This window comes from Camellia sinensis, chromosome 10 (genome assembly GCF_055761805.1).
Source record: "Camellia sinensis isolate YWXY chromosome 10, ASM5576180v1, whole genome shotgun sequence".
Classification (NCBI taxonomy): domain Eukaryota; kingdom Viridiplantae; phylum Streptophyta; class Magnoliopsida; order Ericales; family Theaceae; genus Camellia; species Camellia sinensis.
Genome location: NC_138970.1, coordinates 118,772,394 through 118,787,886, shown reverse-complemented (window position 1 = coordinate 118,787,886; position 15,493 = coordinate 118,772,394).

Here is a 15,493-nt window from a genome sequence, read left to right as displayed (position 1 = left end):
CGAATGGCTTATGCCTAGAACGCAAAGGTTCGGGATTTCCGAGACTAAAGTCTGGTTTAAATACCCAGGGGTATATCCTCGGCTTGAAATTTGTATGGCAGCCCCATAGATTGAGATAGCATCTGTATGCACCTCAATTTTGGATACTGATCCAACCTAGTCTGTCACCCTGTTAGAGAATAGGGAAAGCTGCAACCATAGTCAGGGAGAAAAGTAGTACCTGTGGTTCAACTGAGAAGAAGCGGGAGATCCTCAGCAGCATGAGGTAAGTCATTCCCAATTGCCCCTGTGAGGTACCTTCATTTCCTAGCTATTACATTGCATTTCAGTTATTACATTACAGTGCATTGCATGAATCCTCAATTTTCAAACCGACTTCGCGTAGCGTATAAGTCCAATTATCAAACCGGCTTCGCGTAACGTATAAGTCCAATTATCAAACCGACTTCGCGTAGCGTATAAGTCCAATTATCAAACCGGCTTCGCGTAGCGCATAAGTCCAATTATCAAACCGGCTTCGCGTAGCGTATAAGTCCAATTATCAAACTGGCTTCGCGTAGCGTATAAGTCTAATTTTCAAACCGGCTTCGTGTAGCATATAAGTCCAATTATCAAAATCTTCCTACATATCATTTTGCATTTTGCCCCTGCCTGCGGGCATGACTGCGGGCACATCTATGTTATTTTGTATGTTTGTCTAAGTCTTCGGCCTTGTCAAAAATGGGTCGTCTCTGGGCTTTGACATTCACTCCCGTCACTTATGACTTTCGAGTTCTGTCAAAGAGGGGCAACTGTAGACATCCCATTTTTGACCGACCTTGAGACTCAGACGTCACCAGTTGAGCGCTCGGTGATATTGCATATTGTGCGCGTTCAGAAGTTTCAGAGTCTCGGCTGCGAACCTTGCCTCCGGACTTCCAGACTTTTTTTGTGCTTTGCCTCGGTTTGCGAACCAGGCTCCATTTTCTCTGTTTTCTCTTCCCGAAGGGAGGGAGAGGTCTCGTAGATCATCTCTCAGTGGCCGTAGGTTACGTTTCGTGGTCGTAGGCCGTTTTGCCCATTTGGAGTCCGGTTTCCCGTTTTTCGGAGCCGTTGACTGTGTGCCTCTGTTCGGGACCGCTTAACCACCTCCGTTTTCTCCATTTTTTGGCATGCATCTTATTTGCTCCCTTTTGAGGGACACTGCGGTCCGAGAGACCAACTTCGTGGTCGGACACCACTTCCAGTGCCTAACAGCCCACTTTCGGGGCCCCAAACTGCGTGTTTTGGCTCCCGAACCTTCATTCTTCATTTTTGGGCTCCGACCCGAACTTGAGATAGTCATATTTTGAGGTCCTTTTCATGTTTGATTAAGGACTTTTTACTGTTTGAGATCTCCTACTGCCACTTGCTTCTTTACCCCTCTTTTAGGCCTTTTCTTGCATGATAGTTTAGGCCTACTTGTATTTATTTTCGTGGCTTGTCATAAACTACAAAGTGTCTTGTTTTGAGCCCCTCTTCAACTTTATTGAAGGGCTCTCGGCCATTTGGGTTCAGAAGCTACCACTTGCCTTTATATCCCACTTTTTGGCCTTTTTGGGGGGAAATTTGAATTTCAATTCCCCCCCCCCCCCATTTTTCCCCCTCTTTTCCACCTCTTTTGCTTATAAAACCAGCAGCTCCTAGCTGTGTTAGAGGGTTAGAAAATTTTAGTTTTGAGCTCTCACATTAAATCTCTCTCTCTCTCTCTCTTCCAAGCTCCAAAACCCTTTGTTCTTGGACCATTTTTACACTACAACCCCTAGCCTATCACCTCCATTACTCATTTCAGTACCTTGGAGGACATTTGAAGAGGTTGAAAGCTCAGATTTTCAGACTAAAAGCTGCTGGAAAGTTGTTCTTCAAGGGTGAGTCCCTATTTCCCTTAAACTTGTACTTTTTTGCATGATTGTTTAGCTTTACTTTCAAGTATTTTTGGACTTCGATCCAATCTGAAAAAGATCATATTTTGAGGTCATATTCATGTTTGAATCAGAACTTTTTGCTGTTTGAAGTCTTCTTCTCCCCCTTTGTTCTTTACCTCTCTTTTAGGGCCTATTCTTGCATGATATGTTAGCCCTGTTTTTAAGCATTTCTGGGCTCCGAGAAAAACTGTAAAGAAGCTTATTTTGAGCCCTTATTCAACATTGTTGAAGGGCTCATCACTGTTTGTGGCTTCCATTTGCCACTTGCCTTTATATCTCTCTTTTGGCCTCATTTTTGCTTGTTTTGTTAGCCTCTTATGCTTATACTTTTGGGCTATGGTCTGAACTATAAATGGCCTTGTTTTGACCCCCTATCCATGTTTCATCAAGGGTCTTTAGCTGTTTGGAGCCTCTTTTTTGCTCTTTGTGTTTAATCCTCTTTTTAGGCCTTATTTTGTATAGTATTTTGAGCATGCTTGTGTACTGTTTTTGGCTCGGTCATAAACTGTAAAATGCCATGTTTTGGGTCCCTCTTCAACATTGTAGAAGGTACCTTCCCTGTTTAGGAACAGCATCTGTGACTTGCTTCTTTATCTCACATTTAGGGCCATTTTTGCATATCGGTTTAGCCCTATCTGTGTTCGCTGTTTGGCCTTGCTTAAAACTGTAAACATACTTTTTTTGGGACTTTCTTGAGTCTGTATTTACATTTCATGTTCAAATAATGTATTCTTTGTATAGCTGTAGGCCATTGCGTGCGCCTAGTTTTGCATTTCGGGTCTCATTTCATGCATCGGGTGCCATATTGCCATGTTTTGGGGCTGTTTTGCATCTTGTTTTGCTACTGAAATTTGCATGCTAGTATGCCATATTTCACGCCTTGCCATGTCTTGTTAGAGTGGCATTCGGTGCCTTAGGATCGGTCCTCGGTTTGCGTGCATGCGTGCACGCATCTCGAGCGTCTCATTTTCATCTAATGGCCACTAATGCGAGTGTGGCTGAGGTCCACTTGTGTTAGTGTAAGTCCATTTATGCATTGTGTATGTCATTTTGTTTCATAGCATTGCGTATGCTAGGTTGTATGTTAGCGCATTGTGTATGCCATGTTACCTCGTGCATCGTGTATGCCATTTCATAGCATTGTGTATGTTAGGTTGTATCTTAGTTGCATTTCATGCATATCATGCATATTGCATTATGCTTGGGATAGGAATTAGCCCAGGCACGGGAAACGAGGTACGTTTCGTACTCCGAGTGACGGAACGTGTCTCAATTCCCAGTCGCCGACACTCCGGATTATCCATGATGGAGTCTAGGTTTTGTTTTGTTTTCATGTGCATTCATTCTATATTGAGTTGCACAATTCGACTCCTCGGCCATCATGCATCGAGATGCGTGATTGGTGGCACGAGGATCGAGGCATGCATACATTTGTGAAAATGCATTGCCATGCCCTTTTCCTGCTCTCTGTTGCAGCAAATCAAGAATCAGTGGCCCTTCAAAAGCCTTGCACAGCATTTCGGTATCAATCGCAAACAGAGGCTAATTGGGGCATCGCAGTGGATTTCCGCGCCAAGCAACCCGAGCATGCATCATTCATCATCCGGAGCGGAGTCGAGACAGTCCCTGGCTTGCATGCCAGTTTATTATTTTTCTTAGTTAATCTGTAAATTAATTAGGGATTTGTACATATTTGGACTGTATTATTTGGACTGTACTATTTATTTGGACCCTCTGTGCGAGGGCATAATGGTAATAAGTGTGCGTGTGTGTGATGTATGTCTTCCAACCCCACGTCTTTCTCCCTTTTATTTATCCGCTTATGATGGTTAGATTAGGGCATGTTTCAATTAGCATACAGTATGACAGCATGTTTGCATTCATTCATCTGTATTGCATGCACCGGGCTCGGCGCATCATACTAACTGCATTGTATTTTCAATTCCAAATTGAATACATGTTAACTGTAACATTTCATATGCCATGTCTAGAATAGCCGAGCCTGCTATAGTTGCACTTTTGCATGTGTTGCATTAGGCATTTCTGTATAATTAGGATCATGCATGAATTTCTAATTAGCTTCTGTTTTGGCTTGGAGTACTCGGTAAGTTTTATGCTTTAGCATCCTTGCATGCGTGTGAGTGACTGCCATGAATAGCATGCTTACCATGAGGCTATATGCTTATGTGATATAACTGCCTGAATGCCTGTGGGTGAATGTTGGGTTATTCGGATTGGAACAAATCATCAACTGTGAGTTTTAAGCCCACTAGATAGTGGCAAAACCATCTTTTCTAAGCCCACCCGAGGGTGGCAAAATCTGCATTTTAAACCTACTTGCGAGTAGCAAACCATCTTTCAAAAACAAACATGAATTGTTTTGTTCCAATTCAGGCGACCCAGTCTATACTTGTATGCTGTGCGCATCACATAGTAATCTAGGCTAATAACCGGAATAAGAAGACATAATGTTTTCAAAACTTGATATCATGGTTAGTAGAAGCCGATCTTTGATCGGGCGAGCGGGGGTGCTCACGAAGTGACCTTCCCCAATCGTACCCAAGTTCCCGAGCTGAGGTAACTTTGGTGATGACGGACACGTGGCCTTAGGCAAACGAGTCAGGGTTTCCTAAATTTCCCCAAAATAAAATATTTAGGTGGCGACTCTGTATCTGGCAAAGCAGTCCATGTTTGGCACTTCTTTAAAAAAAAATCTGTTTTCTCAAAACGATTTGTCGGATTTGGACTCTTTGGTTCAGATTAAGAACCATGACAATTTGAGAGTCCTGAGCTGTAGTGAGCCCAATATCGAACGGAACGGGGGAGCTCGTTCCACCCTCCTGGGGCGTTCGGGGACGTCTACACACATATATATATATATATATATATAGCTAATGAAATCACCACATAAGCTACTCAAATGGAAGATATAAAGAGTTAAAGACACCCCTTCCTCGAGTTGGTATGCTAGGGTTGCAATACGCGCTCGTACTTTGATGTTCTAGTGAAACAATTGGTGAAAGTGTCAATCTAGCTCTTCTTTCAACTAATCTTGAGGGATGTTGGGTGGATCTTAAGTCAAGGTTGGACAAATCTATGGTTTTATGAGCTAAGGTTGGAGAAAAATTAGAGTTAGAGAGAGAGGATGGAAAAGTGTAAAGAAAGTGACTTGGAATCGCTTTTTAAAATTTGCTATCCTTGATAGGTTGTTCGAGCGCAAGATCTGTTGTTCGAGCGTAAGGGACAATTAAGTGATCTTGCTTGAGCGCAACTTCCTTCGCTCGAGTGGAAAAGAACATGTCCTAGAAGTTTTGCAAAGCTACAGTAAAACTATTGGGAGCTTGCAATCTACGCTCAAGCGACAACTTTTTCGCTCGAGCGGCCGCCTGCAAAATTGCCAATTACTGGGAGCTAAAGATCTACTCTCAAGCAAGAAAAGCTTCGCTCGAGTGGAGCGAAAAACCTCAAGTGTCATACCTTTGTAGATATATATATATATATATATATATATATGTATAAATGTATGGATTGTGTTTGCTAATAAATGATTTGAAAGGATGTGGGCAATAATTCATGATCATGGATGGAAGTATGTCTATTATTGAGGATTAGTGCTGTTGTTTTTTTTGTTTTTTTTTATCAGCAAAAAACTCTTTATTGATGATAACAAAACAAAATACATCTTGGAATACATCAACAAAGAGGGAAGACAAGAGTAAAAAGCATCAACTCAAGCCTCCCTAATCCCAACTATGTTGGAGAGAAACCTACCAAAGAGGGAACAAGAAAAACAAAAACAAAGGAACAGAGGCTGCTACAAAATCAGCAGCATGACAAAACCAACCACAGCATCACCCACACAGCAAACCAGTGCAAAGAAACAACGCCAAGTCATTGAGACTCCAACAGCAGCCAACCAGCAGTAGAACAGCAAAACTAAACACTCTCAGCACTGTCTCACTCCAATTTGTAATCCAAATAATCACACAGATCACTCAATTAAGAGACAACAAGAAATAGACACAGCAGAACAAAAATAGAACAACACTGATGCACAGAACATATCAGCATAGGCTGTAGAACAGATCAACAATAACAAGGTCTAATATAAGCAGAAGAACAACACAACAATAACAAGGCCAATATGACACCATTCAAGAACAGCAATAACAATCTCAAGCCATTGTTTAGCCCATATAAGCACAGAAATAGAGTTTGACTCCTCCTCTAGCAGGTATGTGCACAAGGTTAAGGTGCGGTGCAGGACTTTTTTGTCCAACTTAAAACAGTCTAGGTTTTCATTACTGGGTTTTGTCACTAAGTGTAAATTTGGGCAGCTGTTGGTGTTTTGGCTGGAAGAACATGGAGGGGGTATTTTTTGTGTTGTTCATCTGATTGAGGGGGTTGATGGTAGTTTATCTGGTTTTTACAAACCCTAGTTTTGAAACTTGTTTAATAAAGAAGGGTTTTGCTCAATTGATTTTAAAAACATGAAATCGGGCATGTTTATTCAACTTTGAGGTTGAAATATGAATTATTGGATGGTTGTGATACTAATGTGTGTAAATGGTTGGAAGAGAAAAAACGGAGTTTTGCCCAATTGGCCACTAGAACCTAACATTAAGTATATTTACTTGACTTTGGTGATGAAAAGTTAGACTTTGAGACTTTTACACGAAAACTGGAGATGATGATGGTTATGAATTAAAGAATCTTCTCATTGTTGATATGTGAACTATTGAATTGTTCTGCATTGAAATCATTTTAGGGGAAAATGAGAATTACAAATTCATGCATCATATGCATTATTGAATTTCTTTTATAATACAATGATGATTTGAACGGTGGAAAGTTGGAAGGGGGTAAATAGTCTTTGAGTCAGGGTAGTGAGTCGGGTGGTTTTGAGTTGTGTCTTGTATTTGGTACCTGCGCGGGGAATCAAGGTGCCCAATTGCCCTATCTGCGCATATCATCGGATAAATGTGGGAAAATGTTTTTGGGTGTCCATGATCCCACCCTTTTAAGAGTCGACAAATGTGGAAAAATGGTTTTTGGGTATTCGCGATCCCACTGTTTCAGGAACTAGCAAATGTGGAAAATTAGTTTTTAGGTGTCCACGATCTTGCCGTTTCAGGAGTCGACAAATGTGGAAAAACATAATTTTTGAAAAATAATTTTGGGTGTCCGCGTCCCCACCGTTTCTGTAGTCAGCAAATGCATAAGGGAAAAATGTTTTTGGGTTCCCATCGCCCTGCTATTTTTGGAGCCGGCAAATGTGGGACTATTTTCAGTATACAAAATCTATATCTTTGTATGTATTTTAAATTACGGCTCTTGCTTTGAATGTCATAGTATATTTACCGCTCCTGTAAAATTAGGAAATGCTAATTTAACCTTAATATTGCTCATTACATTGTCATGCATAAAGGTATTTATACACATACATAACAAAATTTACCGAATATTTGCATTGCATGATCATGTATATTTCAATTAATTATATAATTTGTTAAATATACTTCCTACTAAGCATTCACTCACCCCCAAAACTAACCATTTTCAGGAAATGAAGTTGATGAGCCATCTAAATGATTTACTATGGAAAGCAATTTGGATGAAGCATGAATGCTCACTCGTTTGATGTTTTGTGTTGAAGCCTTGGGGCTATTTTATGTAAATGTGAAGAATTTTTGTTTTTAAATCATGGACATTTTTGATGGAGTGTTGTTTTTTTATTTCTCTCTTTGGTATACCTTTACATCTATGGAACTGTTTTCTTTTAACTTTGGATGTAAGCAAACTATATTGAAGTTTTTTTGGGAATAGTTCAATGGGGAAGAAGTGTTACGGAATTGTATTATTATTTATTTATCTACTGATTGTATCTATGCGATTGAGATAGGGGAACAGGATTTAGAAGGTGTTTTCCTCGGCATTACATATACATTGAAAATGTATAACTTTTGAGAGGAATGGGTAAATGCCTTGGAGATCTAGTTAGGATTTGTGGTTGTTGTTTATATTATGTTGGCCTATGTGTCCATGGTGAGAGTCCAGAAACTCACGTGGTTAGGTATCAATCTTTCCAGTTAGTACTAGTAAAATGGCTTTGGTAGTGCTTGTATAGCCTATTGGTAAACACGTACTTAGAGATTCCAGTGTGTGTATCCACTGCCTTGTTTTCTGTTTTTGAAGTAATGGTTTATGAATTAAATTATAAACATGGCATTGCATTATTTGAAAGAGAAAATGTATTATTTTGGTAAATGGCATTCATGTGCATTCACCATATTGCGTTGTCAACCATCATACAGGATATTAAATTAATATCTACAAGGCTTTACATCACCCTATGTGGAAACCAACTATCAGGTACTGAAGATATGCCTCTGCCAAAGACTTAGTTTGAGAGGATCTTGGAGCTGAAGTGTGATAACCCCATTCTGTGATATACTGTTAATTGTTAATTATACTTGTGATTATGTGCTTGATGTGAATTTGGATGCTAATTATGTGATTATGTGTAGTTTTGAATTCATATCTGTCTACCGTAGAAAAATCTATTCTGTATACTGTAATAAATTGAAATTGAAGGCCGTAGAGGCGACTGAAACCAAAATTGAATATACCATCGTAATTAGCATAATTTTCAGAACCTATGGTGAAATTTAATTAAAAATTCATTCGGATCAAAATAATTAGATTAATTTGATTTACATAAGCCTATTTGAGTAAGCCTAAGCTTTGATTAGCCAATAAGATTAATGGGGCCTATATATATGCTAATTAAGGGGCTTAGCTCATATCTTTGAGCTCAAAAATCTGCCAAGAGAGCTTTAGAGAGAGAGAACACCTGATTTAGAGAGAGAGAGAGAGAGAGAGAGAGAGAGAGACCAAATTCTCGAAGAATTGACTTAGATATTGAAGATTCGGGAAGCTAGGCTCAAGAATTTGCTAGAGTTGGAAGGATTGAGGGCTCCAAGTGAGTATTTGAACTCTGATTCATGAGTTTAAGTCGAAAATTATGTGTATTCAAGAAGAATTGGTAAATTAATGTAGGATACAAACTTAACATGAAGAATTGGGTACCAAATCACACATGCATGCATAATTTTGTTGAGCCTCATGATTTTGATCATCATTTGTACCATTTGAACTGGAATTAGAGACTATATTTCACATGCATGCATAATCCATGAAGTTATGGGACTTGATTGCGTGAGTTTTGAAATTGACAAGAAGAATTTGAAATGATTTGGGAAACGGACCATGATTTTGGACAATTGGTTTCAAATTACCTATGTTTTCATGATGTATAATGTTTTTCCGATGTTTTTTGGTATCAACTTGCAAGCTTTGAGCCTTTGGAAACATGTTTTGAACGTCAAACACCGTTCTAGAAATTCCAGAATTCGACTAGTTTGATCAAGCGCAATAAGTGGCGCTCAAGTGTAAAAATTTAGCTCCTAGAAGTTTTACAGACAATTGCACGGTGGCTCGAGTGGCAAAAGTTGCACTTGAGTGAACCCTATTTTGAACTACTCTTGGCTCAAGCAACTAGGTCTTGCGCTCAAGCCTAAAAATCAAGCAATCAGTACTTTTGTAGAGCTTTGCAGATCGCTTGAGTGACCAAAGTTGCACTCGAGCAAAGGGCCATGTTTCAAGAAATTTTGAAAATTTGTTTTGTGCTTCAATTCCCGCTCTCTTTCATTTCTGAGCATTCTTAGGCATACAATAAGCATCCTAAATGAATTAAAGAACACGAAAGAAGCCTACGAAAATTAAGCAAACTAAAGGACAGATTGAATTGTTTTATGACCCGATGTGTTGTGAATTATGTAGGGTCAATTGTAAGGACGAATCAAGCATCTAACTGCTGTGAGTAATATCTTAGTAAATATATTTTTGTGTATGCATTATTTTCTAATTGGACCCGAGGTCGTTTTGTATATGGACATGATATCTTGGACTTGAGGTCGTTTTGCTTTGATAATTGATCAATAAGTATAGTTTATGGATTTTGATTTAGCGAATCTCATTCATGAACCCCTTTACTCTGATGTTATTTACTAGGTATTAGCTCACTCTTTATTTATATATATGTAGGTAAGCAGCGGGATATCCAGCCCCAGCCCCAGTTATGTATGAGAAAACCAAGTTTTGAGAAGTCAACCAAGGTCGCTTTACGCAAGAGGCCTTACTTTTGATTTGTTTTCCTTTTGTTTTCTTTTGTGGTCACATGTGACTAAGTTTGTATATTACCTTGGTTTTTGTTAAAATTGACTTTGGAATGATCTTGAACTTATATATGTATATACTCTAGATGTTTGTATGGTGTGAGTCATTACATATATAAGAAAAGTTTTTGTTAAGCCATGTCTGCACAACTCATAGGACAAGTTTTGCAAGTTCTGCTTCCGCATTTTGGCTCTCTATTATTAACTATGACTTGATTTCTGTCTGAGACCGTAGGTAATCTTATAATTATTGGCCGGTTATGATTTTAATCCATAAGGGGGGTTCGGGTCATGACATGAAGACTCATTTATTTTTGTTTTGTTAATGTTATTGAACAAGCCTAGGGCTTTTATTTGTATTTTGTTAATGTCTGTTGAACAAGCTTAGGGTTTTTTATTTGTATTGGGTTTGACTTACTTTTGTTGTAACTAAGTATCGTCTTGGAAATATGTAGCTACTAGGGCATAAACTTGTCTTCATTTCTTTTCTTTTTTATGTACATATGTCACATGCTATAAATTCATATCTTAGGGTCAATGAATGTATTAATGCATGTGACACCATCTTTTGCAACATGTTAAAGTAATCAATGAATGGATGGCAATTCGGATAATGAATCTTTTATTGAATGATTGAATCCTATCAGCTTCTACATATCCGTTAAATATAACAAAGGCACCTGTTGAGAGTTATGAGTGTATCTATTGTTATTATTTTGCGGTGTTACATTAAATAATAATAATAATAATAATAATAATAATAATAATAATAATAATAACAACAACAAAACTTTTAAAATGTCGCTAGTAATTGCACTTTTAGGGAGAAAACAACTACATGCAAAAAAGTGTGCCTTTTTTAAATAGAAATTTTGATCCAAAATGATAGTAATTCATTGTCAAATGCCAAATTTCATCCATAAAAATAATTTTGTCTTAAATTTTTATCTCTAAAATTTCATATATGAGGCTATAAATATATATATATATATATTCATTAATTATGGCAAGTCATTTACACCTACTTGTGTTTAATTCTATCTAATTGTTGGGTCACTAAGTTTATGCTCAGTTGACCCTGGGCAATAGCCTTGGTGGTCGTCAAGAGGACACTTGAGTGTTAAGGTGATTAAGGTTTTAGGTTTGAGTCCATATGGAGAGGTGTAACCTGCGTTGTAATCTAATTAATTACTAACATACTAACCGCTCTCTTTTGAAGAAAAAAAATAAAAAATTCATGCACTGTCACTTAATGATGTGAAAAATTACCTTTAATTAATGATATTATCGCCTTTTGGATTGCTAAAAAAAAACATATAAAAGGTGTTACAAGAAAAATATGACACTGGCACTTTTGAAATTGTATATCACTTTAATAAATGTTTTGGTTTGAAACAAATGGATACACATTTTTCATCTCATTTTGTATAAATTTTCTATAAAATTATTTATTTATTTATTTATTTTTATATCATCAGTTTAATGGTTACACACATCTATCACCTTATTTTGTATAAATTTTTTGAACAATTATTGAATTTTTTTTCTTCTTTTTGTTTTTTGTATAGGATAGTGTAATGATGTTACTGACCCATAATCTGACCTCAAATTATGTAGATAAGACATTAGATTACAGACTCTCATTTATATTTCACAACAGAAAATTAAAATCAATAAATAAGATTTTCAAAATTTAGGTCCACAATTACAATAGAGGAGATTTTGTAAATCCTCAAGTCATTTAATGAGTTCATGAGTCGGAAATTCTCTCTCTTATATTATCCCATAATCAATACAACGCACTACTTTTTTTTTATCATCAAAAAAATTTTTATTGATGAAAGAGGCATAAAACATGCAAAATTACATCAACAAAGCAAGGGAGTGCCTATTTTAATCAATCCAACGCACTAGTTAGTTGTTATTAGTTGGAGTAATTATTATTATTTGTTTTATACCACTAAATTATCTTTGTGCAAAAATCAAAAAATTTTGTACTCTCATCTCTCTTCTATTGCGAATTTCATTTTTTTTTTTGTAATTTTCATTTGAAAATATTAATTTTAAAAAGTATAAATTTTATTATTAATTCTCCTTAAAAAAAATGTATAAAAAAAGATTGATGAAATTAAAACTTTTTTTGAATAATCCCTCTTCTTATCTTTCAAACTTATCTTAATTTTTGTATTTTCAAAAGGTTTCACTCCTAATTGAAAATAGGCAATGATAGAGACCACTAAAAGTAGTGCTCTAAAACAACCACTAATGATGTGGCATTCACTTTTTTTGTAAAAAAAAAAAAAAAAACAGACACAACAATACGACTGCCACATCATTAGTGATGGTATTAATTAATACTCTCACTCATTTTTCATTTAAAATACGGTGGAGATTAAGTCGAGTGCCTGGTTAAATCTTAGTAAAAAGTAGAGTTTGAATTTATTAAGTGGTCAATAGTATCGAAGTTGCTTCTAAAGTATGTGTTACATAATTACCCAATATGTATGAAACAAAAAACACTTGTACCCGAGATTAGTTGGGATACTGCCATTACCAAACATATATATATATATATATATATATATATATATATATATATATATATTTAAAATAATGGAATTCAACTTTTCAATGTTAATTTACACCAAGGATCCTCTAGAGTGAAATTTTCCTAAAGTTTCCTAGAGTGCTATATTGTGTGGTTGAGATTTACTGGCAAGTCACATCAGAAAAATTGATGTGACTTGTCAGTAAATCTCAACCATACAATGTAGCACTCTAGGAAACTTTAGGAAAAAATCACTCTAGAGGATCCTTGCTCGTTAATTTAATCAATGGTTATGATTGAATAAAATAATAAAATTCTATAAACAAGTGCAGCTCAAGTTAAAAATATATGTATATATGTATATATATTAATATGCATATTAAGAGAAAATATAAAAAAAATAAAAATAAAAAGTAACACTCTTATTATTAATAAATTTCATTAATTAAATATGTAAATCTATCCAACTACCAAACAAAATTTATTTAACAAATCAATCGGGGCAAAAGATTTTTTTTTTTTTTCCAGGAAAAATTCAAATTAAACATGAACAGTAGGGCTCACCAACCCCACAGCCAAAACTGAGATTTCATCGAGAAGTCAGAAACACCCTTTTGGCTTTGACGTGGCATAAAATGATAGGATAGTTCTACAGGACAGAAACGTAACATGCTTAGTTGGCTTCATCTATAGGAGCCATGTCTATGGGTCCACTCTTCAGAATATATAAACCCAAACCCAACTCTCTCTCTCTCTCTACATTTGCTCATAAAAAAGGCTTAGGTTCATTTTCTCTCTTTTCTTCTCTTCTCTTTTTGCATGGCACTGTACTTCCTTCTTAGCAAATAAGAGATCTCTCTCTCTCTCTCTTCAAATCTCTGTTGTGAAATGGGTTTTGAGTTTTGATCAGTTCTACTGATTAATTCTCATCTGGTTTGTTTTCTGTTTTTATTTTGGTGATCTAAAAATCAATGTTGAAAACCCACTTTGTCTGTTTTTGGTGAAGTACAGGTGTCCTTGTCTTGGATTGCGATCATGACGTTTGGTAATAGTGGTGACTATGAATCTCAGAAGATGTGAGTTTATGATATGCTTCAATTTTTTTTTTGGAGAAAAAAAAGTTCATTTTCTTTGTTTTTTATTCAATCTTTTTTTTTTCTCTGATAATTTTGAAAGTTTATTTTGATTTTCGGGCTTGATATATAGGCTTGACGTCTACATATATGATTATCTGATGAAAAAGAACATGCATGAGGTTGCTGCGATTTTCGCCCGAGAGGTTAATATTACAGTCCTCTTGGTATGTGTTCTCACCCACCTTTTTTTTTATTTTTTTATTTGTTTAATTTTATTTTATATTAATTTGTCATTTTTGAGTGTTTTTTTTTTGTGTGTGTGCGCGCGCGTGTGTGTATGTTTTGGCTAATAAATGTGTTTTAATTACCCCCAGGTTTTATTCCTTAATTTTGATGGTGGTGTTCTTTGATTAGATACACATTTGCTTTATTTAATAAGAGGCAATAAATTAAATCAATGATTGAGTCCTGCTTGGATGGTATGTAATTAGGGCATGTATGGCTCTAATTATTTTTGAAAAAAAAAAAAAAATTGAGATTTTTTGGTTTCATTTTTGCGCGGCATGATGAATTTTATGATATGTGTGGGTTGTGTTATATGAAACATGATTACTATGAAAATGGTTGATCTTGTATTCAATCCACATCTAGATTGAACGGTGCTATCTGAATTCATAGGTATCATTTCAATAATAAAAGTTGCTCATTTTGTACATCTTTGCATGTATATCATCCATGTACAAAGTTAGTTGATCTAATAATAATAGCCTTTTTCATTTTATCGAGCTTCTCTCTAAAAAATATATCTTTTGTTCGGGCCGGTGGAGTCTACCACGAGTTGGAGACAAATGCGATAAAATAAAAATATAATTTATTATAAGATTGATCTATTTTTTTATTTTTTTATTTTTTTTATAGATGATATACACAAATGGTACTACAAAATGAACAGTTTAAATTTTTAAAACAAGACACGTAATGGGTCCCACAGGCTCAACCAAACACTTTCCCATCCTAATTTTGGACTGGTTTGGACTGGAGAGAAGCCTAGTTGCTTCAAAAAATAAGTCCTATTAGTACCACGTACACATTGCGTATTGATACTTTCACTACAACAAAATTGAATTTTTATGGCTTGCAATGCATGCCGTAAAAACTCTTTGACGACATGCACACAAATGCCGTTATATGACATGCTGTGGAAAGGTGAGTATCATTTACGGCATGCAGGTAAAGTTGTAAAAAATAATAAATTAAACATTAATGACATACTTTGTATGCTGTCTATAATTTTTTACGACATTTTTGTCATGCCATAAATCATCATACTTTCCGTGGCATAATTTTTCATGCCGTAGAAGGTTATTTTTGATATATTTATGGCATATTTTGTATGCCGTATATAATATTTTACGACATTTTCTTGCATGTCATAAATCATCACACTTTTCACGACATAATTTTGTATGACGTAGAATGTCATTTTTAATATATTTATGATGACATACTTTTTATGCTGTATATAATATTTTACGGCATTTTCTTGCATGTCATAAATCATTACACTTTTCATGACATAATTTTATATGCCCTAGAAGGTTATTTTTAATATATAATATATATACAAGAATATAACATTGCCTAACAGTATGTAGACAGTAGTTTATAAAATGCAACCTGTTAACAAAC